General features: G+C 41.3%; 1 long non-coding RNA gene across 1 annotated transcript in view; it reads left to right on the top strand.

The window, feature by feature from the left end:
* Window positions 1–19,886, top strand: part of LOC130368950 (uncharacterized) — an 85,998-nt gene extending 66,112 nt beyond the window's left edge. Inside the window, exons 3-4 of the long non-coding RNA XR_008892614.1 lie at window positions 5,994–6,040; window positions 17,153–19,886. This is a non-coding gene — a long non-coding RNA (uncharacterized LOC130368950). The remainder of the gene's footprint in view (window positions 1–5,993; window positions 6,041–17,152) is intronic.
* The last annotated feature ends 7,780 nt before the right edge of the window (window positions 19,887–27,666 follow it).

Raw genomic sequence — 27,666 nt, 5'->3', positions numbered from 1 at the left:
AAGTCTGCGGCTCCGTTATATGTTAAAAGGAGCCCGGGGCTGGCATCACTCTGCAGCTGCCCGGGACTCCCACAGACGGGCCGGGAGATGTGCAGGAGCAATCCCTGCCATCCATCAGCACTGCGGTACACGCTGAGGGATGGCAGGGAGAGCACCTGCACATCTCCCGGCCCAGCTGCGAAAGTCTCTGGCAGGTGCAGTGCTATGTTAGCCCGGGCTCCCTTTGCTACGGCGCCACGTAGTTTACTGTAATTTCAAATTTCCTGCTGGCTACCATTTCATGGGACCCAGCAGGAATGATGAAATTACAATGATTTTCTTATCACCCCTGGCCACCCCCGGCATTACCACCCGCTTCCCTGGCTTGCTTGTCACCCACCTCGCTGCACAACTATAACTCCCAGCATGCTGGGAGTTGTAGTCCTGCAGCGGGGGGCAGGTGACAAGCTTGTCACTCACCCACATCACACAACTACAGCTAGTCACCTGCCCCCCTGCTGCATGTTGGGAGTTGTAGTTGTGCGGGAGAGTGACAAGCTTGTCACATGCCCCCCACTGCAGGACTACAACCCCCAGCATGCCTTTACTGTAAGGGCATGCTGGTAGTTGTAGTAGTGCAGCATGGGAGATGTGCAAGCGGGTGACAATAAATGTATTAACCTATTTTTTGTGGGGGGTTTTTCTTCTCATTTCAGATCCGTGTATCCTGTGGACTCCTTCGGATTCGGTGGACTATGTCAATGACCAACGTTTTTCTTTGTTTAATGTTAATAAAATCGTTATCGAGGGCTTGTGGGGGAGTGTTTAAAAAAAAGTGTTGTGTTTTTTTATTTTATTCACTTGAAAGGCTTAGTAGTGGAAGCTGTCTAATAGACGGAATCCAGTACTAAGCCGGGGCTTAGCGTCAACCACAAAAAACAGCTAGCGCTAACCCCCAATTATTACCCTTGTACCCACCGCCACAGGGGTGCCGGGAAGAGCCGGTACCAACAGGCCTGGAGCATCAAAAATTTCGCTCCCGGACCTAGGTGGAAACAGGCTGGCATTATTTAGGCTGGGGAGGGCCAGTAACAATGGTCCTCGACCCCCCCCCCCCCCTCGGTAACGTCAGGCTGTTGCTGCTTGGTTGGTATTTGGCTGAAAATAAAAATAAGGAGAACCCTATGCATTTTTTTTATATTTAATTATTTATGCCCAAAAAAATCATAAGGTTCCCCTATTTTTATTTTCAGCCAAATACCGACCAAGCAGCTACAACCACTACTAAGCCTGTCAAGTAACTAAAAAAAAAAAAAACACAGCACGTTTAAAAAAAAATACTCCAAAAAAACACTCCCCCACAAGTCCTCGTTAATCATTTTATTAACATTAAACAAAACAAAACACAAACGCTGGTCACCGTACTCCTCCAAATCTAAAGTAATCCACAGGATACATGGACCTGAAATGAGAAGTAAAAAAAAAAAAAATGAGAGCGAGAGAGAGAACATGTTTTTTTCAAAGCTGCATGTGTGCTGATTTTTTTTTAATTCAAAACTGATTTATTGTTTTTTGCTTATGTGAGCCAAATTTATCAACCCCCTGTGATAGTATAATAAATGTGTCGCACATAAGCAAAACCAAAAGCAAGAAAAAAAATGCCTACAGAACTCGCTTACCAAAGCAATGATGATAATTGTCCCCGATAGGCTTTATTGCAGTGGCCAAATCAATGTAAGTGGCAATAAATGAGCTTCTTCCTTTTAATCTCATGGCCAACCTCTTTCAGCTTTACTGCCATTCTTACCCTGAAGACAGTCCGGACTGTCTGTAACTATTCAGAACCTCTTAATAACGTGATACAGGGAAGATAAGGGAGGGAGGGGAATCTCCATACACATTGTTCTGCTGCACATTTCATCTTTTAGTGTTAGGCTCACACCAGGACACTAGTGAGAGCAGCACTCCTCTGAATGTATAGTGTCCTTACCACACTACATGGCCAGTTGTTATGTGTGAAGAGGGAAGAGATGAAGGTGCATGGTATTGGTCCTGTATGAACTTGGGGAACTAGTACTGTAGTACTGTTCTTTTTGATAAGGGGGTCCCTTATGCAGCGCTTCATACACTTGCCGTGTTTAAATGAAAATAATGTAATTTTGTAATGGACAGAATTCTTCATTAGGATACGCTATAAAGTAAAATATGTTATGCAGGGAAGTTTAGTATGTTTTGACTAAATGATCCAAAAAAAAAACTAATGCCAAGTGTAATGCTTACACAAATGGATTATTAATGCTTGGTTGGTTGGCACAGAGAAAATGTCACATCGTGACTAAAGCTACAAGTCTTCAACATACGCTTTACCAATCAGCATCTTTTATTTACAGTTATTTATTTTGGAAGATTTAATTAGTGAATATTGATTAATTAATTACTTCCTTTATCCTGAATTAAAGCCAGATGTTTAAAATATGTTCACTGATTCTAGATTATTATGACATATCAGCCTGAATAAAATAGACTACATTAATAAAAAAATACACTGTTTACAGGTAGTGGGGTACCTATGCTTTGGTGAAACGGTTCCCTGCCAGGAGTACATACCTGGGTTCATTCGACACAGGTGTGCGCTCGCTGATGGGAAATCCAGGACACTTGCCCTGGACTCCTAACTGAGCTAGCGCTGCTTCCTTTGTATGCACACATGCTCATACAGTTGAACAATTGAACATTTACTCTCAGTGTTTGCCTGCACCATGGAGAAAAAACAAAAGACGGGTAGGCTGTAGTGTGGAGGAGATTTTTTTTCCTTTTTTTTCATCCTGGCATCTTGGTGGAGGCATGGGGGGCTGGCTACCTACTTAGCTGGCTCCCTAGATACCTACCTACATACAGCACCTGATACAGCACTTGGCCAGGGGTGCAAGGGGCACTAGGTATGCCTCTGGTTAGAGGTGATGCTTTTCTTAGGCTTCTGGGTGGCACACTTTTATCTTTCAGGTCTGCATAGGTTTGTGCCTTTTATTAATAATAGAAATTCAGCAGATAAAGTGTGTTGTCTGAGTTTCTTTAACTGTATAAACAGTATTTATGTATTTTTTATATGTGCATTTCTGTAAGACTGACTCTAATTGAGTGTAAGGGTGCGTTTCCACCTAGCGTATATGCAGCGTATTTCACGCTGCACAAAATTTACAGCAGCAGCAGGAAATATGATGCATACTCCTTGCTCACCATACACACAGAGCTTTCTTGCGGCAGCCCTATGTGTGCATTGAGTTTTGGAGGCAGAGCCGCTCGTCACAGTCATGCCGGTGCACGGCCCCGCCTCCAAAACTCACTTCACACATAGGGCTGCCAGCGGAAAGCCCAGTGTGTATAGTGAGCAAGGAATATGCAGCATATTTCCCGCTGCTGCCGTAAATTTTGCTCAGCGTGAAATACGCTGTGTATACGCCGTGTGGGAATGCACCCTTAATGACCATAAATCTGTTAGTGGTGTTAGAAAAGAGGAGTATAGCATCAAAGGTAACAGGAAGTTCCTTCATCTACTGTCTATCTCCCATAAAAGTGTCTTCAGTGACTTTTCCCCTCTCTTAATGTGCCTATCTCCTATGACACCCCCACAATTAGGATCCTTCAATTCCCTTTACCTCTGGGACCCTCACCGATCCTATAACTGAAGGGCAGCAACATTTGTTTAGGATTGTAGTTATTCATGAAACTGTAGAACAGCCCATTAAAATTATATGGGACTGTATTGCCGTAGTCTACGTGGACACTGGCCTGAAGATGGATTAAATGCCCCAAATTGTAAATACACTATAGAAAAATAGTGGGACATGGGACACCATTTATCTGTTTTAGGTAAAAAAAATTGTTACGCCGAGCGCTCCGGGTCCCTGCTCCTCCCCGGAGCGCTCACGGCGTCTCTCTCCCTGCAGCGCCCCGGTCAGACCCGCTGACCGGGAGCGCTGCACTGACATTGCCGGCGGGGATGCGATTCGCACAGCGGGACGCGCCCGCTCGCGAATCGCATCCCAAGTCACTTACCCGTCCCGGTCCCCGGCTGTCATGTGCTGGCGCGCTCGGCTCCGCTCTCTAGGGCGCGCGCGCGCCAGCTCTCTGAGACTTAAAGGGCCAGTGCACCAATGATTGGTGCCTGGCCCAATTAGCTTAATTGGCTTCCACCTGCTCCCTGGCTATATCTGCTCACTGCCCCTGCACTCCCTTGCCGGATCTTGTTGCCTTGTGCCAGTGAAAGCGTTTAGTGTTGTCCAAAGCCTGTGTTACCTGAACTCCTGCTATCCATCTTGACTACGAACCTTGCCGCCTGCCCCGACCTTCTGCTACGTCTGACCTTGCCTCTGCCTAGTCCTTCTGTCCCACGCCTTCTCAGCAATCAGCGAGGTTGAGCCATTGCTAGTGGATACGACCTGGTTGCTACTGCCGCATCAAGACCATCCCGCTTTGCGGCGGGCTCTGGTGAACACCAGTAGCCTCCTAGAACCGGTCCACCAGCACGGTCCACGCCAATCCCTCGCTGACACAGAGGATCCACTACCTGTAAGCCGAATCGTGACAAAAATTTAAATTAAAAAAAGGTTAGAAAAAAAGGCTAGTCCATCCATGCAACTACCTACCATAGTCACACTTACAGAGTATATCATAGAATTTCCCATTTATGACTGGATCAATTTTAGTGGAGACTCGTGGGCAAAAAGTTAATGAACTGAATATACTGTTTGTGTCCCATTCTATTGCATTTTACGAGCTAAAAGTTAACCAATATATTTGGCAACGGTGCTGTTGTTTGTCATTGTACAACAGTGAGGCTAAGTTTCCACTTGGTTTTTTTTCTGGCAGTTTTTGGATATCTGCCACTGCAGTTTTTGAGCCAAAGTCAGAAGTGGATCCATAAGGGAGGAGAAGTGTAAGTCCTTCCTTTATATGTCCTATTCCTTTTAAATACACTTCTGGCTTTGGCTCAAAAACTGCAGTGGCATTATTCCAAAAACTGCCAGGAAAAACCAAGTGGAGACTTAGCCTTATAGTATATATAGTTATTAGTTTTGTCTCTAGTTTGTTGATTCCATCATGTTGCAGTGTTGTTACTTGTTACTTATGATGAATAAATATGATGCCAGGAATGTGAAGGTCATATCAAACTTAAGAATAGATACAATTACTGTTTTGTTTTGTAATCCAAGTGTTTTTGCTCATGCATGCCTTGAAATGTGCATACAGAGTAATTGCTAATAATTGCAGGTTGTTTGAGAACATAAAATATATTATTGCAGCAGCTACAAAAGAATTAAGAAATCCCCAAGTCTCCTGTCACAACTATTATGTCAACTGCAGTTTGTCATACACCTTGCAATGTTACCTTTTTAAAGTCATGTGAAGTCAGTTTTTGTTAAAGGGGTACTCCGGTGGAAAACATTTTTTTTTTTTTTTTTTTTTTAATCAACTGGTGCCAGAAAGTTAAACAGATTTGTAAATTACTTCTATTATAAAAATCTTTACCCTTCTAATACTTTTCAGCAGCTTTATGCTACAGAGGAAATTCTTTTCTTTTTGAATTCTTTTTTGTCTTTTCCACAGTGCTCTCTGCTGACACCTGATGCCCGTATCAGGAACTGTCCAGAGCAGGAGAAAATCCCCATAGCAAACCTATGCTGCTCTGGACAGTTACTGACATGGACAGAGGTGTCAGCAGAGAGCACTGTGGACAAGACAAAAAAGAAATTCAGAAAGAAAAAAATTTGCTCTGTAGCATACAGCTGCTAATAAGTACTGGAAGGGTAAATATTTTTTTAATAGAAGTAATTTACAAATCTGTTTAACTTTCTGGCACCAGTTGATTTAAAAAATATATATAAATGTTTTCCACCGGAGTACCCCTTTAAAATGCTTTTGATAATATTTGGAATTACCATAGTACTGTAAGATTCTGCAAAGTGAAGTGAACCAATGATATCCTGTTCATAACAGCATGTGTTTCCTATTAGTTACGTCATCAAATTTTGGAAACAAACGGAGTAAAAGATCTGAGCTGGTAAGTGAACGTTTTTCAGATGTGAATCTGTAATTAAGTTGCATATTTCTTTAACAGGGAAAAGGGCTGACAAAGCTGTGTGTTATTCCTTCTCATTAAAGAAAACATACATTTTAATTATACAGCAGTTCTGCCTGTGTGGAAGCTAAACCAATATTAAGACTTCATCAGGGACCTAATTGAACTTTCCAGATTTGTGTGATATATGTTGTTTTTAAAGGGACAGGAAAATACTGAAAACAATTAATGGAAAGGAGGATTATTCACAGCTTTATTAAGCTTTACTGATCCCCTTAAGGATGTGGCCTAGTTTGGTACGTAAAGGGTAGTAATTCTTATAAGAAACTTCTGATATGTCACAGCGACATCTCTGAAGTTTCAATTGGTGGGGGCCAGGGTACTGAGATCCCTATTGGATGCTAAAAAGGAATAGGCAGCAGCGCTCAGCTGTATGCTGTACCTGTTTGTTTCTTCTCTTTATTGCTCAGCTCTTCTCAATTAATGTAGTAAGTAAAGGGGTACTCCGGTTAAAACCTTTTTTCTTTTAAATCAACTGGTGGCAGAAAATTAAACATATTTGTAAATTACTTCTATTAAAAAATCTTAATCCTTCCTGTACTTATTAGCTGCTGAATACTACAGAGAAAATTCTTTTCTTTTTGGAATGCTCTCTGATGACATCACGAGCACAGTGCTCTCTGCTGACGTTATTATAATAATAATAACGCTTTATTTATTGCCGTCCTTAGTGGGATTTGAACCCAAGTCCCCAGCACTGCAAGGCAGCAGTGCTAACCACTGAGCCACCATGCTACCCTTAGCATACAACTGCTATGCATGGTTGCTAAAATGGACAGAGATATCAACAGAGAGCACTGTGCTCGTGATGTCATTAGTGTTTCAAAAAGAAAGGAATTTCCTCTGTAGCATTCAACAGCTAATAAGTACTGGAAGGATTAAGATTTTTTAATAGAAGTAATTTACAAATATGTTTAACTTTCTGTCACCAGTTGATTTAAAAGAAAAAAGGTTTTCACCGGAGTACCCCTTTAATGTAGGGAAGTCTATAATATTTCTATGCTGTCTGTTCATTTTAACAATTGATAGGGGTCCCAGCACCCAGACCCCACCAATAAAAACTTCTGACATGTTGCTATGACATGTCAGAATAAAAAAAAAAAATGTTTTAAAGATTGGTAACCGTTATTGATTTGATTTGGGGGTTTCATGTTTTAAAAGCCATACTTTTTTTAATGTATTTTTTTTTTACCTCCCTTAAACATGACCGTATGGGGGATTGTTTTATTTTACGCAGGATGTGTTCCCCCCCCCCCCTCTTTTTTCATTTTACTTTTTTTGTCGCTTTTTCTTTTTTTTTTAACCCCTTAACCCCTTAAGGACCAGGCCATTTTACACATTAGGACCAGAGCGTTTTTTGCACATCTGACCACTGTCACTTTAAACATTAATAACTCTGGAATGCTTTTAGTTATCAATCTGATTCCGAGATTGTTTTTTCGTGACATATTCTACTTTAACATAGTGGTAAAATTTTGTGGTAACTTGCATCCTTTCTTGGTGAAAAATCCCAAAATTTGATGAAAAATTTGAAAATTTAGCATTTTTCTAACTTTGAAGCTCTCTGCTTGTAAGGAAAATGGATATTCAAAATATTTTTTTATTTTATTCACATTTCCAATATGTCTACTTTATGTTTGCATCATAAAATTGACGTGTTTTTACTTTTGGAAGACATCAGAGGGCTTCAAAGTTCAGCAGCACTTTTCCAATTTTTCACAAAATTTTGAACCTCGCTTTTTTTCAGAGACCAGTTCAGGTTTGAAGTGGATTTGAAGGGTCTTCCCATTAGAAATACCCAACAAATGACCCCATTATAAAAACTACACCCCCCAAAGTATTCAAAATGACAATCAGTAAGTGTTTTAACCCTTTAGGTGTTTCACAGGAATAGCAGCAAAGTGAAGGAGAAAATTCACAATCTTTATTTTTTACACTCGCATGTTCTTGTAAACCCAATTTTAGAATTTTTACAAGGGGTAAAAGGAGAAAATGTATACTTATATTTGTAGCCCAATATCTCTCGAGTAAGCACATACCTCATATGTCTATGTAAACTGTTCGGCGGGCGCAGTAGAGGGCTCAGAAGCGAAGGAGCGACAAGGGGATTTTGGAGAGTACGTTTTTCAGAAATGGTTTTTGGGGGGCATGTTGCATTTAGGAAGCCCCTATGGTGCCATAACAGCAAAAATAACCCACATGGCATACCATTTTGGAAACTAGACCCCTTGGGGAACGTAACAAGGAATAAAGTGAGCCTTAATACCCCACAGGTGTTTCACGACTTTTGCATATGTAAAAAAAATAAAAAATGTTTTCACTAAAATGTGTTTCCCCCCAAATTTCACATTTTTGCAAGGGTTAATAGCAGAAAATACCCCCCATAATTTGTAACCCCATCTCTTCTGAGTATGGAGGCACCCCATAAGTTGCCATGAAGTGCATTATGGGCGAACTACAATGCTCCGAAGAGAAGGTGTGATATTTGACTTTTTGAGAGCAAATTTTGCTCGGGGGGCATGTCGCATTTAGGAAGCACCTATCGTGCCAGAACAGCAAAAAAAAAAACACATGGCATACCCTTTTGGAAACTAGACCCCTTGAGGAACGTAACAAGGAATAAAGTGAGCCTTAATACCCCACACAGGTTTCACGACTTTTGCATATGTAAAAAAAAATATATATTTTTTTCACTAAAATGTGTGTTTCCCCCCAAATTTCAAATTTTTGTAAGGGTTAATAGCAGAAAATACCCCCCAAAATTTGTAACCCCATCTCTTCTGAGTATGGAGGTACCCCATAAGTGGACCTGAAGTGCACTACGGGCGAACTACAATGCTCAGAAGAAGAGGAGCACCATTGAGCTTTTGGAAAGAGAATTCATTTGGAATGGTATTCAGAGGCCATGTGCATTTACAAAGCCCCCCGTGGTGCCCCCCACATGCGACCCCATTTTGGAAACTACACCCCTCACAGAATTTAATAAGTGGTGCAGTGAGCATTTACACCCCACTGGCGTTTGACAGATCTTTGGGACAGTGGGCTGTGCAAATGGAAAATTACATTTTTCATTTTCACGGATCACTGTTCCAAAAATCTGTCAGACACCTGTGGGGCGTAAATGCTCACTGTACCCCTTATTACATTATGTGAGGGGTGTAGTTTCCAAAATGGGGTCACATATGGGGGGGGGGTCCATTGTTCTGGTACCATGGGGGCTTTGTAAACACAAGTGGCCTTCAATTCCGGACAAATTTTCTCTTCAAAATCCCAATGGCGCTCCTTCTCTTCTGAGCATTGTAGTGCACCCATAGAGCACTTTACATCCACATATGGGGTATGCTCTTACTCAGAAGAAATTTGGTTACAAATTTTGGGGGGCTTTTTTTTATTTTCCCTTGTGAAAATGAAAAATTCAGGGTGACACCAGCATTTTAGTGAAAAAAGATTTTTTTTTCATTTTCCCATCCAACTTTAATGAAAATTTGTCAAACATCTGTGGGGTGTTCAGGCTCACTATACCCCTTGTTACGTTCCGTGAGGGGTGTCGTTTCCAAAATGGGGTCACATGTCTGTATTTATTGTTTTTTGTTTATGTCAGAACCACTGTAAAATCAGCCACCCCTGTGCAAATCACCAATTTAGGCCTCAAATGTACATGGTGCGCTCTCACTCCTGAGCCTTGTTGTGCGTCCGCAGACCATTTTACGCCCACATATGGGGTATCTCCGTACTCAGGAGAAATTGTGTTACAAATTTTGGGGGTCATTTTTTCATTTTACCTCCCGTGAAAATAAAAAGTAAAGGACAACACCAGCATGTTAGTGTAAAAAAAAAATTTTTTTACACTAACAGGCTGGTGTAGACCCCAACTTTTCTTTTTCATAAGGGGTAAAAGGAAAAAAAGCCCCCAAAATTAGTAACACACTTTCTCCCGAGTACGGAGATACCCCATATGTGGCACTAAACTGTTTCCTTGAAATACGACAGGGCTCCGAAGTGAGAGAGCACCATGCGCATTTGAGGAGTAAATTAGGGATTGCACAGGGGTGGACATAGGGGTATTCTACGCCAGTGATTCCCAAACAGGGTGCCTCCAGCTGTTGCTAAACTCCCAGCATGCCTGGACAGTCAGTGGCTGTCCGGAAATGCTGGGAGTTGTTGTTTTGCAACAGCTGGAGGCTCCGTTTTGGAAACACTGCAGTACAATACGTTTTTTATTTTTTATTAGGGGGACAGTGTAAGGGGGTGTATATGTTGTGTTTTACTCTTTATTATGTGTAAGTGTAGTGTAGTGTTTTTAGGGTACATTCACACGGGCGGGTTTACAGTGAATTTACCGCTAGGAGTTTGCGCTGCGATGAAAAATTTGCCACAGCCCAAACTTGAAGCAGAAAACTTACTGTAAACCCGCCAGTGTGAATGTACCCTGTACGTTCACATGGGGGGGCAAACCTCCAGCTGTTTCAAAACTACAACTCCCAGCATGTACTGACAGACCGTGCATGCTGGGAGTTGTACTTTTGCAACAGCTGGAGGCACACTGGTTGGAAAACCTTCAGTTAGGTTCTGTTACCTAACTCAGTATTTTCCAACCAGTGTGCCTCCAGCTGTTTCAAAACTTCAACTCCCAGCATGTACTGATCGCCGAAAGGCAAGCTGGGAGATGTAGTTATGCAACAACTGGAGGGATCGCAACTACAACTCCCAGCATGCAGAGACAGCTGTTTGCTGTTTAGGCTTGCTGGGAGTTGCAGTTTTGCAACATCTGTAGAGCTATAGTTTAGAGACCACTGCATAGTGGTCTCCAAACTGTGGACCTCCAGATGTTGCAAAACTACAACTCCCAGCATGCCCAGACAGCAAACTGCTGTCTGGGCATGCTGGGAGTTGTAGTTTTGCAAGATCTGGAGGTGCACAGTTTAGAGATCACTTTGCAGTGGTCTCAAACTGCAGACCTCCAGCTGTTGCAAAACTGCAACTCCCAGCAAGCCTAAACAGCTCTCTGGGCATGCTGGGAGTTGTAGTTTTGCAACATCTGGAGGGTTACAGTTTAGAGACCACTATAGTGGTCTCAGACTGTAGCCCTCCAGATGTTGCTAAGTAACTCACCGTCTTCCGTCGGATCCAGGGAGCTGCGTCGCAGTCCTCTTCTTCCGCCGATCGTCGCCCGCTGCCACCGCTGATCGTCGCCGCTGCCGTCGCCGATGGGTAAGTGGATCTTCGGCGCCGGTCCCTGTCGGTTTCCCCGTCCTGCCCCGCCTATTGTGGGAGGGCAGGATGGGGAAACCGAAAGTAAACCCCTCCGCCCCCGATCTGCTATTGGTGGTCGCGTCTAGACCACCAATAGCAGAGATAGGAGGGGTGGCAACCCTGCCACCTCACTCCTATTGCTACAGGGGGATCGTGGGTGTCTAGGATACCCGCGATCCCCCTTCTATTCCGGGTCACGGGGTCACCATAGACCTGTATGACCCGGAATCGGCGCAAATCGCAAGGTTGAATTCACTTGCGATTTGCGCCGATCGCCGACTTGGGGGGGTCTAATGACCCCCCTGTGCATTTGCGCGGGGTGCCTGCTGATAGGACCGCGGGGTGCCTGCGGCGGGGACCGAAATTATGCTAACAGGCATTGTAATAGCCAGAGACAGGGCCTAAAAGGTGTACTGAGATAGTAGGGGTGGTTGTTGTGAGGCTCCTGGCTGCCATAACAACCCATTGGCACCCAGAGATTGCATTACGGGGACCGATGTGCTTGCACTCGGTGACCCTCACTATGTGAAACTGATTAGATGCCATGGTCACTGATTAGATGCCATGGTTGACTGTAGTATCTAAGGGGCTAAATGGCCAGGATCGATTGCAGCCATTGTATTATAATACAGCTTCTTTGCCTGCTTCATCACAGCACTGATATGTATTCCATTGTATTCCGTATAATACTTTTACAGTACAGTTTGGAAAGTCTCCTAAAGGGGACAGACCCATCATTGATATCTGCAACCTGGAATGTGCTCTACTCCAACTAAAATGTTTCTGTGATAAAAAAAAATATTGCAAATAACCTCAGGCAGTTCTTAAATAGGATGTGCAGTTCCTATAAAAGATGTACAGATGAGTGGCATGGCACCAAGACAGTGGAAGGAAGGGAATGGAGCATAATTCCAAAGGCAGGTATATTATATCAACTGACATATTATGAGGTTCAGCAACAGAGGCTTATTAAACATTTAGAGTTAACATACACAGACATTTACTTTGGACTTGCATCATCTAAACATGTCAATCTAAAGGTATTCTTCAGAGCTATAATGCCATGCATATCTTGTAATCGCTTGCTGTGACTATTCACAAATTCTTCAGATCAGTGAATTGGGATGACGTAGTGAGGTAATATTCATTAATGATCTAACCTACCATTAAAGGGGTTATCCACGATTGGAAAAACAGAACTGATTTTTTTTCCCCCAAAAGAGCACCACACCTGTCTTCAGGCTGTGTGTGGTATTGCATTCCAATTCCATTGAAGTGTATGAAGCCCAGTTGTCAGTAAACAGGGTCGGCATGGATAACTTTCAGGAATAATATGGACTAAATTGCATATGGATGAAATGGTGTAATGATCGTTAACCAGGGGATCTTTTCTTAAAGAGAACCTGTCGATATAACATGTGGATCTAAAGAAGAAAATATTTGGTAAAATCTTCTTTATCACCATCATCGGGGGACATTCCTGCCTGAAGAAATGGTGAGGATATGAAGTTAGAAAGTGTCCCCGTTAGTAGTCCCTTGGACGGGGAACTATACTCACCTAGTCATGCTGCCCTGGCTGCAATAGCACCCTCTCAGCATGATTGAAAGCACGGGCGTGGCCGTGTCAATGTTCTGCTTTGTCTGCTAGTCTACTAAATTTAAGAAACCTATGCTGAATTATAAAAGGGCAGCACACAGCTTTGTTTTCATGTCATGATACAATGTTAGCATACTGTGCCATGGAATCTACTTCAACAACAGAGAATCCTGTTTTTCCTTGGACTCCCGGGTCCTATACTAAGCAGTGATGCCTATGGTATTGTATACATTGTCGCTCACTACATTTGGATTGTTGAATTCTTTTGCATTCAGCCAGGCAAATGTTAAGTAGTGAGCAGTGATGCATTCAACACAGTTTATATACGCCAGGTCAGATTCAAGAGCATCCCCTTTAACAAATGTACATTTTCGTAAGCAGAATCTGAAACAAACTAAAATAACAGGTTCATTGTTTATGGTCAAACATTTATACCTTCTCTTATCAATGTAATTAAAGGGGTATTCCAGAATTTTTTTTTATTTGACTATGCTACAGGGGCTGTAAAGTTAGAGTAGTTCATAATATAGTGTCTGTACCTGTGTGTGACAGTTTTCTCACAATTTTTATGTGATTTTCAGCCCAATATTTATTTTTAACAGCATACAAAATGATTGTTGTCTCGGATTTTTCCCAGGTTGCAATGCGGCCGAGACCTGACTCACTAGTCAGCTGATGACAGGGAGCCTGTCTGTTTCAATTGGTGGAGCGATCACTTGGAGGGAGAGAGAGATCAATCTGCAACTAATGCAACAGCTGTAGGCACCCTGACTGAAAACCACAGGTCTTTTGAATGGATGCAGCTCATTTATGTTTCAATAGGTGGGGTGGCTGATGTGTGGGCGGGAGGAAAATGGAATTGTGTAATGTGTAGTCAAAAAAAAAAAGTGAAACAGGAAATACCAGTTCACAAAAAGCTAGCCAGAGTGTTATGGTAATCTCACAACATAGCCATTTAGCCCCAAGACAAGCGCAGATACTTTCTAAGCATGTCCATTACTGTCTGCCAGGTACATACTAAAATCACCTTATGGTGGAGAACCACTTTAAGTATATGGAACTTTAAAAGCTTTAAATTGAAAAAAATGTATATCTTGTCAGAACTTTCTATTATGTCCGTCATGATTTAACTCTCATCATGTAGGAGTATGTATGTTTTGTGCAAACAATATTCTTTGGTATGCACATCGTGTAGGAGCTGCTTTCACAAGCGTCTTTATGGAACATATGAAAACAGAGAGAAGGTCACATAAAGGGGACAGTGCAATTCCAGCTCTCAGTATTTCATGGCTGTAAACAATGTGAAGAATGTGCAGCTATTACAATCAGGTTTTTCACTCAGTGTTCTAGCAAAGTACCAAGCACAATCCACATAAAGAACAAAGCATTTGCTACCAATTAAAATATAATTGTCAAAAGGGCAACATCATTTATTTTATGATATCACTAGTATTAACCTGCCAGGAAAAGGTAAAGCTAATCCAAATTCTATATCATGACATTGTACTATATCCATATTGGTTTGTTAGCCTTCATAATAACATGAATTTACTATCCTCAAAATAATGATTGGTAACTCAATAACTGTTGGCTAGGATTTTGACCCTTTACAAATGTCTTTTTACAGGCAGGGTGGATTTGATAGAAAACAGGGCCCTTGGCAGTAAGCAAGTAAAGTATTCTTCAGAATTTCAGCCCAAATTATACTGCCATATCACCATATAATGCTGCCATATGCAGTCAATATCCCACCTTATAACACCCAAATGTTTGCACAGTATCCAATAAAACACTGTCAGGGGAGCACCCAATGTTTCTTTCTTTGTCTCACCATCAATCTTAGTCTCTCCATAGTGTCACACACAAGATAATTTCTACAACTTAAAGGGAACCAATCAGCAGATGTTAGTATATATAACGCTTGACAACACATTATATATATGCTAAAATCATTATCCACACCATCCCCTGGGGACGTTTGTGCCCCCAGGGGTTGGTGAAGATATTAAGTTATAAAGTCGCCCCCGGCCGCCCGGCAAGTAATCCCGTGGGCGGGGACTTACACTTACCAGCTCCTGTTGCTTCGCATTGCTGCGACCGCGGCCCCACCCCGACGGCTTGAATGACGGTTCGCATCACAGACATAGAAACATAGACATAGAAACCGCCCGGGGATGGTGAGTATAATGATTTTAGCATATATAACGCATTGCCAAGCGTTATATATGTTAAAATCTGCTGATTGGTTCCCTTTAAAGGGTGTATCCAGGATTAGAAAAAAATCATAACTGCTTTCTTCCAAAAATAGTGCCACATCTGTCCTCAGGTTGTGTATGGTATTATAACATGGTTCCATTCCTACATACATCTTCCTCACTAACACTGCCCTGAATGGTAATAATGCCCCTATGGTGCCCTAAACATGCCCCCTCTTTGGTTTTGGTGCCCCTTCTGTGTCCCCAAAAATTTATATAGTGCCTTCTATTTACCCCATACATTTGTAATGACCCTTCTGTGCCCCCAAACAGTTTTAGTATCCTCATACAAATTTGTTGCTCCTTTAGTGCCCTTATGCAGCTTAAGCTCCCATTCTGTGCCCCTGTACAATTTATGTGCCCCATCCGTGCCCCCACAGATTTATAGTGCCCATCTGTTCCCCTATACATTTTTATTGCCTCTCTCTGCCCCCACAAAGTATGAATGTCGCCATTGTGCCCCAATACAATGTTAGTGCCCTCCGCTGTCTTCCCATACTGATTTAATTCTCACTCTGTGTCAGAAATGTTCCTGTTCCTAGACAAATCTGTGTCTTCTATTTGCAAAAGGTGTCTAGGCTCAGATCACATGGTGAAGCATTGGCTGTCCCCAAAAGCTACATTCTTAGCTGTCACAACCTATTTTAGGCTGCAGCTCACAAGATTACCCGGCCACAGGCCCCCTGTCCCACCACAATTTTCAAATGAATCTGCATCCTGAGGATTTAGATCTATTTGCAAGTTACCTCTCTAGGGGCAATTGATGAGCTGTATGGCCCAGGGGTAGACCTACTTAAACAGTAGGACCAATGGTAATTTGAGTTGTAATATTTGTATTGTAATACTTATTGAGACTAAGGTCGGGCCACTATAGTATCAGGCCTGACACTACCCAGCACATTTGCACCATTCATAGTGATCCTAGACTTAGGGGATAATTATCCCTCACTTGTGACAATGGTGGGCAGGTTCAACACTGCTATTCTATATGTATTATGTTAGAGACTCTAGAGTGGTATTATATATAGCCTCTATATACTGATACCACTTATATATGTGGCTGTCAGATAGAGGTATTCCAATTCTTTTTCACCATCAGTGGATGCTCCAAGATCAGGGGTCAAGTCCTGCAGGAACGCATGGGAACTGAGTTGCTGCACTTTTTCCACAGCAGGAACACTGTTCCCCTTAGCAGAAGTCCTGCAGGGCCAGCTCTTGGGTGGAAATCATAGGTGTCTTCCCTCACTTTTTTTTACAGGACTTGTCCCCCTGTCCAAGATACCAGTCACCATGGCCTGCTGTGCACCGCAGGCATGGATTCTTATATGGCTCACTAGCCTTTCAAAGGCTAGAGAGCCATATAAGAATCCGTGCCTGTGGTGTGCAGCAGGTCACAATAACTGGTATCTTGGAGCACCCAGTGAAAAAGAATTGGAGTACCTTTATATGACAGCCACATATATAAGTGGTGTCAGTATATAGAGGCTATATATAATACCACTCTAGAGTCTCTAACATAATACATATAGAATAGCAGTGTTGAACCTGCCCACCATTGTCACAAGTGAGGGATAATTATCCCCTAAGTCCAGGATCACTATGAATGGATAAATATGCTGGGTAGTGTCCGGTCTGACACTATAGTGGCCTGACCTTAGTCTCAATAACCATCAGTGGCTTAACCCAACACGACCCAGAGGTTACAATTCTCAGGAACTTGGAGTGGCACAAGTGGAGATATGTTTTTTAACATGTTTTTCTCACCTTTATTTTTGTTAGTATAATACACAATAATTTGTAGCACATGTACTATAGAGGTTCTATTTAACCCCTAGGGGTTATACTGTTGCTAGGTTCTATACCTCTATATCTCATGTGTTATTTGGCCTATTGTAGTAGTATAGTAATATTTGTATCTTTCACTTTCAGAAACCACTGACGTCATAGTTTTGATCGATGGGAGCCTGGAAGATGATCACTGTGCATGTTTGCTTCCACTTGAGTGCTTCATGGAGAGCCCCAAGAGCAGTATATACCCTCAGAAGTGGGTATACCCTCAATAAGCTACCACTGAGCTCTCTTTCATGTGTCTTCATCTGTATATTGTATAGTGATGGTGTCCTCTGCCAGTCTGAGCAGCTGGATTAGAGCATGATAGAGAATCTGCAATAGGTTGATTGGCCAAATACAAAGAACCAGACACAGCAAAATCTATTATGATACAAACAACACATACAGACACAAAATAACAATTAAAAGTTTAGCAACAGGTATATATCAAACAGTCTGACCCCTAAATGGGATCCAAACAACTACCTACTGTGCATACTTAGAGAATAAAAGATCCTAAATTAACAAATAAACAAACAATTGATCAATAATTATCATTAGAACATGTAAAAACAAGATACAAACAAATATATTTATGCAAATAATTAAGTATCAAGTAAACATCACAGGTCTTGAGAGTCTGTGAATCCAGAGGGTTAGCTGATCAAGTTAGTTAATGACTTATTGATTAACGTTTATTAACTATTTTTTGATGGTATCATGGAAAAATGTTTATTTTGTTGTTTTGCATTTTAAATGGACACCGTTCATCTTGAGCTGAGTAAAGCATTTTAACTTTATTCTCGGGGTCAGTATAATTGCAGTAATTCCAAATTTATAGAGTTTTTATTTATTTTTATTTTTTTATTTCTTTGACCAGGGTGGCAGACAACAGATACCCAATAATACCTAAAATTCAACAGTCCTGATTAGACCACATATAAGGGGTTAAACGATCAGGATCAGAGGTTTCTTCAGTTCTAGTATTAATAGCAGAAGCCAAGCTATCATGCAGCAGTCATGCTCCTGTGCTACCTAGCCAAGGAGACCAGTGCCATAAAAAGTTATATGGACGGGCACCCTGGTGATCGCTAAAAATTTTTTAAAAAGCCTTATTCGCGTTCACTAAAAGGTTATAGGAGTATTTTGGGATTGTTTGTATTTGACTGTGCTACAGAGGCTGTAAAGTTAGTGTTGTTCATAATAGTGTCTGTACCTGTGTTTGATGGCTGTTCTCGCAATTCTTATGAGATCTTTGTTCATTTTAGCAGCATACAAAATGAGTGTTGTCTCAGCTTTTCCCAGGGGCAGTGTGGCCCAAGGCATTACATAGCTAGTAGTTGTTGAAAGAAAAGGAGGCTGAGTTTTGAGCGACTGCTGGGTGTGAAGGTGACCATTCTCCAAAAGGGCTGCAGGGAATTGTAGTTTACAGCACAGCACTCAAGGCAGCTTAGCTGTGCTGCAATGGGGGGAGTGACTGATGTGTGTGACTTCACACTTAGAAACAAGAGATCTTGGGACTTGTAGTTGGAGAGAGGGAACTCCAACAGGAAATAGCCATGTGGCAAAAAGAAAGCAGCAGCATTATGGTGGACAACACAGCCATTAAGCCCAAAAGACAAGCAGAGATCCTTCCTGTGCATGTCCATTACTGTCTGGCAGGTAAGTACTAAAATCACATCACATCTGAGCTGTGATGTGAAAGACTTAAAGCAGGACTTTTTGATCACATATGCAAATCTACCTGATGACATGTGCCAGGACATAGAGCATGCCTGTGAGTCCTGTTTTCCCGTCTACAGAGTGAGTGATTGATGACTTTTTCTGTATGAGTATGCACAGGAAGACTTAATTTTAGGGCTAATGATCAGAATGGAATAATGATTTCTGAATTATTACAAAATTTAGATAGCAAATTGGTAAATTAGTAAAAGAAAACATCACCGGAATTGAAAAAAATATTTGGTTAACATAAAAGCTTGATTTAAACAAGGTCATTTTATGATGGCACATTCCATTTAATGGGATTGTCCAGCAAAAGAAACAACCTGTGTATGGTGTCAAAAAGTATAATGAAACAACTTACTAATATAATGTGTTTAGCTATAATGAGATCTCTTCCTATCAGATCTGATCTCTCCCTTGTAGCTGTCATGACGTCAGCTAGAGCTCCAATCCCCCTTTCCCTTGGTCAGAAACTATTTCTCTATTAGATCCTGCCTCAGATAAAAAAATCTAAAAGATCTTTGACAGAGGATAATTGTTAGAGAGATGTATTAACTGTGTAGAGAAAGAGTGCAGTTGCTTTCATTTTTAAAAAGGCCTAAGAAAAATAAAATTGGTTGTTATGAGCAACTGCAGAGCTCTCTTTCTTTACACAGGTTTTGATAAATCTCCCTCATAATGAGCTGCTTGCTAATCCCAGTAATTGAGTTTTTCTTTGTTTTAGTTTTTTCAGTGCCTTTTCTACAGCGTTTACTTGTTTTGGCTTATTAGCAGTGGTACAACTAATTACCATGTGAGGTTTTGCCACAAATGATCAAAATTGCAGTAAAAATGTCAGGTTTTACCATGATAATACAGATCGCAGTAAAACACATAGGGGATTTTGGTCATTTATGATTACACAAGGCCAAAACGCATGTGGTAATTAGTTGTGTTACTGCTAATTAGCTGCAGCACACCCACTGTGTGAACATAGCCTTGGTCCAAATTATATTTCTACAAGTTATCATTTTTTTGTTACCTTTGTTTAGATTGGTATGTAACAAGAGACATCACATCAACAAAAATGTTTGTTAGAAACGATGTAAATACTTCTGTGCCTTACTTAGTAGAAATAGAAAATAACAAATAACAGTTGTCTGAAAAGTTTTTCAATGAATCACATTTTAATTGAACATAGAATGTTGTGATTTTATTCTGTTTTATAAAAAATCAAGCCCTATGGCTGTCTGGTGGAGAACGTGATGAAATGTAGTATTGTAGAACAGAATCCAGCACTCAGGATGCTTTCTGAAAGAAAGAAATTTGCTGCATGTCAAGTGAATGAAATGGCTCTTTTCGCCTCAAAATGCCTTAGGCTTATATGGTAATTTGCAAGATATTATTTGTCGAGATAGACAACAATATTTTTTCCCCCACAGGCCAACTAAAAACAAGTACATTTTAGCCTTGTGCTGTTTAATACATGCCACTTCATAAAACTACCAATTTAAACATTTCAAACGTCGAGGGCGTTGCTAAGTCTAAAAAACTAACAAACAGATGAAAGAGCCCATATTCACAGCCATGTCCCCTATCCACACCCTCATTCACACCCCTAACTACGCCCTCATCCACGCCCAATCAAACACAAACTTCTCCTTCAATATTCTTACTTTTAGCAATCACACTCCTATCACCCTCAGATCTCAGCATGTACACAAATCCTAAGATTGATAGGAGTGTGGTTGCAGCAATCACACTCCTATCAGCCTGACACAACCTGTACATACTCAGGTAGCTTATACATGCTGAGATCCTACGGTAATGGGAGTGTGATTGCTGCAACCACACTTCTATCACCCTATCATAACCTGTTCATACTCAGTTAGCCTGTACATGCTGAGATGTGAAGGTAATATAAGTTTGATTGCTGCAACCACACTCCTATTACCCTCATCAAACCTGTACATACTTAAGTAGCCTGTAAATGCTGAGATTCGAGGATGATAGGAATTTGATTGCTGCAACCACACTCCTATTACTCTCAGGCAACCTGTTCATACTCAGATCTCACAGAGCTGAAAAAATTATAATAATTTCTTACTTTCTAAATAAAATGTAAGAAATTATTATGATGCCACTCCATGTGTCTACTTAAAAACATAGTTCCTATACTCGTATCCTGGCCGCAGATTGCTTTATCTTTGCAGAGACGGCACAGTGCCAGGTTTTCTGGATCAGGTAAGGTTAAAAAGAATATTCATATGGCAAAATACCAAACAGGTACACTATCACCTGAATGTGTCCTTTCTTTGGAAGGTTTTATTATCAAGTCTACATATGCAGCAGTTTAGCCGTCACCTGAGATGATCAGATCAGCAGGCTTATGTCCATTACCTCCTCACCTGCTTCCCACATCCTGTCAAACTCTACATTGTCATTATCAAACTCCTCCTTATCTTTCCTGCCACTCTCATAATTAACTTCTGATGTCAGATCATGGGCTCTTTGTTCCCCCTCAACATATCCACCATGATGCCTGACAGTATCGCAACCACGCCTACCACCACAAGCCCAACTAGTGCTATACTCAGCCACTGTTTCCATTTCTTCTGAAACACACCCCCAAAGGCTGGCTGTCCTCACACAGTTTTCAAAAGCTATTACCAAATATGAGGACACATGTCAGATTTAGAAAATTTTCCTTTGTCATTAAGGTCAAAACAGGCTAAGGAGTAAAGGGGTTAAGGATACTGACCAGCAATCAAGTCAGATATACTATAGGTCAATCATGGTATATCCTGGACCAATAATTAAATTTTAACCTTTAAACACTTAAGAACCAGGGGTGTAGAGGTACACCCTGATGTTCTGGTACTTAAGGACCATGGGCTTACCTGTACGCCCATGGGAATTCCTGTCCCCGTCGCTTGCTGGGTGGGGACCGGACCAGGATGCCTGCTGAAATAATTCAGCAGGCACCCCATGGAAACCACTGGGGGGTCCTGAGACCCCCATGTCAATTCAGACAGGTAATTTTCCACAATTCCAGGTCAATTGGGTCTCCGGTGACCCAGAAAAAAAGGGTGAAGGGTAAGCCCCATTCACCCTTACCCAGCAAGAGTGAGGTGGCGGAACAACTGACCAATCCCTACCCTGCTGGGCGGTGATTGGGGCAGCAATCGGGGCCATCGGAGGTCTCCTACCTTTTCCTGGCCCAGCAGGGGTCCCCTCAGGAGCGGCGGTGGTTTACAGGAGCAGCAGGATCGGTGGCAACAGCGGCCACGGTTCCAGAGGAGCAGGCGGCAGGATACAGCAGGAGGTGAGGCCTGTTCCATCCCTGCTGTTGCTTAGCAACAACTCTCAGCATGCACAGCCAAAAGGCATGCTGGGAGTTGTATTTTTGCAACAGCAGGAGTTCCAACTACAACTCCCAGCATGCCCTTTGGTAGTCTGTGCATGCTGGGGTTTGTAGTTATGCAACAGCTGGAGGCACATTTTTTCTATGAAAAAGTGTGCATCAAGCTGTTGCTTAAATACATATCCCAGCATGCACGGACAACCAAAGGGCATGTTGAAAGTTGTAGCAGTGTGCCTCCAGCTGTTGCAAAACTACAACTCTCAGCATGCTCTTCTGCTGTCAATGCATGCTGAGAGTGGCAGTTTTGCAACAGCTGGAGGCACAGTGCTTGTGAAACAGAGTTTGTGTCCTAACTCATTTTTTCACAACCATTGTGCCTCCAGCTGTTGCAAAAATACCACTCTCAGCATGCACTGAGAGACCATACATGCAGGGAGTTCTAGTTTTGCAACAGCTGGAGATGCACTGGTTGCGAAACACTGAGTTAAGTAACAAACTCTCAGTGTTTTGCATCACTGTGCCTCCAGCTGTTGCATAACTACAACTACCAGCATGTATGGTCTGTCAGTGCATGCTGGGAGTTGTAGTTTTGCAACAGCTGAAGGTTTGCCCACCTCATGTGAATGTACAGGGTACATTCACACGGGCGGGTTTACAGCAAGTTTTCTGCTACAAGTTTGAGATGCAGCTAATTTTCTGCTGCAGCTCAAACTCCCAGCGAGAAACTCACTGTAAATCCCCACGTGTAAATGTACCCTAAATACACTACACTACACCTACACAAAATAAAAAGTAAGTCCCCCCCCCCCAATAAAAAAAGAAAAACATCTTGTACGGCACTGTTTCCAAAACGGAGCCTCCAGCTGTTGAAAAACTCCCAGTATTGCCGGACAGCCACTGACTGTCAAGGCATGCTGTGAGTTTTCCAACAACTGGAGACACCCTGTTTGGGAAACACTGCCATAGGGTATTTTGGTGGAGGATGCAAATCCCCAATTTAGGCCCCAAATGTGCATTGGACTCTCTCGTTTTGGAGCCCTGTTGAATTTCAAGAAAATAGTTTAGGGCCACATATGGGGTATTTCTTTACTCAGGAGAAATTGCTTCTCCTTTTTCTCCTTTTACGCCTTATGAAAAGGTAAAGTTGGATCCACACCAGCATTTTAGTGTAAAAAAAAAATATTTTTTTACACTAACATGCTGGTGTTGCCCCATACTTTTAATTTTCCCAAGCGGTAAAAGGAAAAAAAGACCCACAAAATTTGTAACACAATTTCTCCTGAGGACAGATATACACACTGATTTGCACAGGGGTGGCGGATTTTACAGCGGTTCTGACATAAATGCAAAACAAAAAATACCCAAGTGACCCCATTTTGGAAACTACACCCCTCACAGAACGTAACACGGGGTATAATGAGCCTTAACAACCCACAAGTGCTTGACGAATTTTCGTTAAAGTTGGATGTGAAATTGAAACTGCACTGCATATCAAACTATACTTGATATGGGGTATTTCCATACTCAAAAGAAATGGGGTTACAAATTTTGGGAGGCTTTTTCTCCTATTACCCCTTGTGAAAATGAAAAATTTGGGTTAACACCAGCATTTTAGTGAAAAAAATAAAAATTTTCATTTTCACGTCCAACTTTAGCGGAAATGTAGCGAAAACACCTGTAGGGTGGTAAGGCTCACTGTACCACATGTGTTTGTTTGTTTTTTTCTGTTCTGGAACCATAGGGGCTTCCAAAATGTTACATGCCGCCCAAAAACCATTTCAGCAAAATTTGCTGGGGCATTTTCTCCTATTACCCCTTGTAAAAATTTAAAATTTGGGAGAAAACCAGCATTTACACATCCTAATTTAACAAAAAGTTGTTAAACACCTGGGGGGTGTTAAGGCTCACTGTACCCCTTTTTACGTTCCTTGAGGGGTGTCGTTCCCAAAATGGTATGCCATGTGGTGTTTTTTTTCTTTGCTGTTCTAGCACCAAAGGGACTTCCTAAATGCGACATGCCCCCCAAAAATTATTTTAGCTAAATTTGCTTTCCAAAAGCCAAATGTGACTCCTTCTCTTCTGAGCATTGTAGTGCGCCCGCAATGCACTTGACGTCCACACATGGGGTATTTCCATACTCAGAAGAGATGGGGTTACAATTTTTGGTGGGTATTTTCTTCTATTACACCTTGTAAAAATGTAAAATCTGTGGAGAAACCAGCATTTTAGTGAAAAAAAAATGAATTTACTCATCCAACTTTAACAAACAATCATCAAACACTTGTGGGGTGTTAAGACTCAGTGTACTCCTTGTTACATTCCTTGAGGGGTGTGCCATGAGTTTTTTTGCATCATAGGGGCTTCCGAAATGTGACATGGCCCCAAAATACCATTTCAGAAAAACTCACTCTCTAAAATCCCATTGTCGCTCCTTCCCTTCTGAGCTCTCTATTGCACCCGCAGAACACTTTACATAAACATGTGAGGTATTTCCTTACTTGAGAGAAATTGGGTAAAACATTTTGGGGGGATTTCTCTTCTTTTACCTCTGGGTCTACAAGAACATGCAAGTGTAAAAAATAAAGATTTAGAATTTTTTCCTTCAATTTGCTGCTATTCCTGTGAAACACCTAAAGGGTTAACAAACTTTCTGAATGTCATTTTGAATCCTTTGGGGGTGCAGTTTTTATAATGGGGTCATTTATGGGGTATTTCTAAGAAGAAGGCCCTTCAAATCCACTTCAAAACTCAACTGGTACCTGAAAAATTCAGATTTAGAAATTTTTGTGAAAAAATGGAAAATGATGCTGCAATTTGAAGCCCTTTGATGTCTTCCAAAAGTAAAAACATGTCAAATTTATGATGCAAACAAAAATTAGACATATTGTATATATGAATCAATATATAATTTATTTGGTATGTCTATTTCCCTTACAAGAAGAGAGCTTCAAAGTAAAAAAAAAAAAAAAAGCAAAATGTATAAATTTTTCATGACATTTTTGATTTTTCACCAAGAAATGATGCAAGTATCAACAAAAATTTACCACTATGTTAAAGTAGAAGATGTCAGAAAAAAACAATCTCGGAATCAAATTCAGAAGTAAAAGCATCCCAGAGTTACTAATACTTAAAGTGACAATGCTCAAATGTGAAAAAAAATGCTCTGGTCCTTAAGGTGAAAATGGGCTTGGTCCTTAAGGGGTTAATAAAGTCTCTAAAAGTAGAAACATAACAAACCAGACATATATTCACATAAAATACTATTCAGAACATACCACTACAGAAAGTGAATCAATTTATTACTCACAGAAGTGGAGGGATAAACAGCGCCCACTATTCTCTATGCCCTTCTTTCCTTCTAGCCTTGCCTTTTTGGGAATTCACCTCCTTATCAAGGTGGCCACAACCACAGTTGTACTTGATAAAACAAAAACACAGAGCATGTCTTGTGTAGGTGACTTCAGGCTCTGCTATATATGTCTCCCCCTTCTTTCCCTCCCTCCGTTTTTGTTTTATCGTGCACTAGAAATTAAGAGAGGGGCTGCCACCGTGGTTGTGGACACCTTTATAAGGAGGTAGGATACCCAAAAGGCAGGGCCAGAGGAAAAGAAGTCTGGAGGGAATAGCTGCCACTGTTTTCCTATATCTGTATGTACCATCTGTAGTGGTATGTTTTGATTTATATTTTTATGCGAATATATGTCTAGTTTGTTATGTTTGTCCTTTTTACTTGTAGGTAAGTTGGGAGATTGATACCTCCCTCTTTCCAAGTAGATACGTTGGTAAGTAGCCAGCTAGGTAGGTAGCCAGGTAATTATGTATTCAGGTAGCAAGCTAGCCAGGTAGATATGTAGGTAGGTAGTTATGTAGCCAGGTATGTAGGTAGGTAGCTAAATAGGTTTTTAGTTAGCCAGATGTATAGGTAGTTAGGTATCCAGAGATGTAGGTAGGTAGTTAGAAAGCCAGGTATTTATGTAGGCAGCGAGCTAGGTAGCCAAGTAATTATGTAGTCTTGTAGCTAGCTAGGGAGTTAGATAGCCAGGTATCTAGGTAGGTAGGTACGTCAACAGGTTTGTAGGTAGATAGGTAGGTAGCCAGGTAGGTAGGCAGGTATGTAGTTAGGTAGCCAGGTAAGTAAGTAGTTAGCTAGCTAGGTAGATAGATAGATAGTTAGCTAGCCAGTTATTTAGGTAGGTAGTAAGGTATCTAGGTATATATTTGTGAGCCCTCCACAACTTTGTGTCAGGTTGAAAAAATAAAAACAAATAAACAGATACTTACCTTTTATCTAACACAACAATCAGCAAAACAGCCTGGCTGTGTCCTTGCTCTACAGTGCAGGTTCCATTGAGTGACATAAATGTTCCTGCACTGCACGGGCACAGAGGTCAGGATCTTCTGTCAGTGTAGGCCACAGGTCCTGCCACTTACATTGTTTTTTTTATATGCATGTGTGCATACAGCTGAAAACAATGCTTTCTCGTCTGGTGATTGCAAGTGTCCTGGATCCCCATCAATGAGCCAGACACAAGTCTATGGTTGTAAGACCTGGGACATCAGATCCCTTAGATATACCTCAACTATGAGAGACATAATGAGAAAAAAAAATCCATAAAATCACATTGTCTGATTTAAAAATAAATTATTTGCAAGTTATGGTGGAAAATAAGTATTTGGTTAATAACAAAAGTTCATCTCAATACTTTGTTATATATTCTTTGTTGGCAATGAAAGCGGTCATACGTTTTCTGTAAAATACAGTATGTGTATGCCGTTTAATCCTCTACATTTTTTGAAATACAAATAAAAGAACAACTGGATGGTCAAGAAATCATAGGAAACATGAGTGTTTATCCTTGTGTTTGCTAAATATACCCTACAGCAGCATTGTTTGATACCCTGGAATTTTGTAAGTGCTTGTTACTTAGAATTATTGGCTGTTTCTTTTGTTGGAGGCTAATGATCAGAAATGTGTAAATTCACATACTTTAAGAACAAAAAGCACAGTAAAAGGATACAAAAAGTCAGTTTTAAGCCTTTATTATTGTTACAGGAAATTGTAGTGTTCTGGTGCTTTGAACTGATTTTTATGTAAACACCTCTGTCATTACAGCTGTGACACGAGGCATGCGGTCAATTCTGCCTCCCTCTTCAAGTCCCAACAGTTGCTATGAATAGCCAAATTTTCTAAGTTATTTTTACAAAGTATAGACAATTTAGGTGCTTAGGCCTGTATACCAGTGATTTAGTGTCCAGACTCAATGATCCCCTTTTTTGTGATGTTCAATGATTGATTTAATTTGTATTATTGGTTAGGTTCTAGCTCTGGTGCTCTGGTGGTTAGTGTCTGATCTGGTCTCATGGTTATGCAGAAATTCCTGGTAAACTAGTTCACATTTCTATTGACTCAGAGGCCATTCCCAGTAATACATGTTTAACCCATTAAAGGGGTACTCCAGTCCTAATACATCTTATCCCCTTTCCAAACGATACTGGATAAGATGTCTGGTCGCTGGGGTCCCGCCGCTGGGGACCCCCCGCAATT

Source organism: Hyla sarda, chromosome 4 (assembly GCF_029499605.1).
Source record: "Hyla sarda isolate aHylSar1 chromosome 4, aHylSar1.hap1, whole genome shotgun sequence".
Taxonomy (NCBI): Eukaryota; Metazoa; Chordata; class Amphibia; order Anura; family Hylidae; genus Hyla; species Hyla sarda.
The sequence above is the reverse complement of the archived record's forward strand: the minus strand, read 5'-3'. Positions and strand labels throughout refer to the sequence as shown.